The sequence below is a fragment of the Hydra vulgaris genome, chromosome 09 (genome assembly GCF_038396675.1).
Source record: "Hydra vulgaris chromosome 09, alternate assembly HydraT2T_AEP".
Lineage (NCBI taxonomy): Eukaryota > Metazoa > Cnidaria > Hydrozoa > Anthoathecata > Hydridae > Hydra > Hydra vulgaris.
The window spans coordinates 45719848-45721692 of NC_088928.1; the positions used below are offsets into that span (position 1 = coordinate 45719848).

A 1845-nucleotide genomic window follows, 5' to 3' on the forward strand; every position below is an offset into this window, starting at 1 on the left:
TATACAAGCATATATATATATATATATATATATATATATATATATATATATATATATATATATATATATATATATATATATATATATATATATATATATATATATATATATATATATATATATATATATATAAGTGCTTGGTGTAAAACTTCAAATTTTTGATATTTTTTTAACTTTTTGCTATATTTACAATAAAACTTGTAAATATTAGAAAAAAAAATTATGTGAAGCATTTATCATATTAAAAATTATGTGAAATATATGCTGCATGTAATAAAGAATTGTTGAACAAATATCACAAGCACTTCAAATCTGATTTAGCTGGGTTTTAGTCAGATTTTTATTCAACGTTTTTCCGTAGATTTTTGCAACCAACAAAACATTCTGCTTCGTACCTTTATTTCGGTATGACATAATAAAGTCTTGGATCAGTTTTATATTTCTTTCTGCACAATCATTGGTGACTACCATATTTTTAACAAAAAACTTAAAGTTGTTTAAAACATTCAAGTCCCCTTGTGCAGCTAACTTAACCTGGTCATGGGTAACCTTGGTTAGGCAAAACGAAATCCAGCTCTGATCACCAACTAAATTTGCTAAATCAGCTTTAAAGTCCCTGCCATCGCTAAAAACTCAAAAATTTTCTTTCACACAGATATTTTTTAATTATGCCAATGTTGTTGGAGGTAAAAAACAATTAATTTTATACCAACTTATTTCAACCCAGTTCATGGCTTAAATAGGCAACAACAGCTTCCAGTTTACGTTTATATAAAATGCAAAAATATGTTTATAGATATGTTTATATCTTTTTATGTTTAGATTTTTATGACTTTATATTTTTTTAAACAATTTATTATCCGATTATTTTTTTTATTTACCCACTTCGCACCGCTTCTGAAGACTCAAATTTTGATACCGATTTTTGTTCTGAGTAAACGGTAATGTTTTATTTGTTGCAACATTTTTTATCAGTTTGTTTAGTAATTTTTTATCCATAAAATATTTTGATATTTTAGGCTCAGTATACCCAGGATACTGTTGTTAAATCAGCTTTTAACCTCTGCCACCGCTGAAAACTGATTAGATCAATATTATTTAAATGTTTTTTTTATCTAATGCATCAAGTTTCTACACATTTTTAGATTGAAAAAAAAAAAAAATCATCATCAAGTGTATGTAAAGTAATTTTATAAACAGGTAATTCTGCTATAATTTTTCAAATTATAAGTTTTTAATTCAGCTTTTTATTGTTTTAGTGTTTCTCTTCAATAACTACAAGTTGTCAAATTAATGGATGTTTTCTTTTTCTAAAACTTTTAAAGGTAAAATAAATATATTTAATATTGCTTTATTCTAGTTTTATTCCATCAGAACATAACTTACTTTAAATTTGCTGTTTGTGATAGTTTGAGATTTGTTCTATTTTGTGTTATTGCTATATATTTCTAGTTTGCAATTACCTGCATCTATCCAGGCAACTGCAATTTTTTAAAAATTGTGATATATTTCTATATCTTTTACATAATAAGTTTGATAATGTTAATTTTTTTTTAATTTCAAGCGTTCGACAGACAGATAATCAGATATATATACATATATATATATATATATATATATATATATATATATATATATATATATATATATATATATATATATATATATATATATGTATATATATATTTATATATATATATATATATATATATATATATATATATATATATATATATATATATATATATATATTATTGTTATTAGTGTAAAATGTTGTAATTTTAGTTTAGTCCCAGGTATTCCGCTGATTCAATTTTATTACAGATACATGATGTTATGCTTAGT

General features: G+C 22.5%; 1 long non-coding RNA gene across 1 annotated transcript; it reads left to right on the forward strand.

Annotated features, from left to right (window-relative positions):
* Positions 1-275: 275 nt before the first annotated feature.
* Positions 276-1330, forward strand: LOC136085114 (uncharacterized). Its single transcript, XR_010641090.1, has 3 exons — positions 276-941; positions 1020-1200; positions 1260-1330. It is a non-coding gene; the product is annotated as an uncharacterized LOC136085114 (long non-coding RNA).
* The last annotated feature ends 515 nt before the right edge of the window (positions 1331-1845 follow it).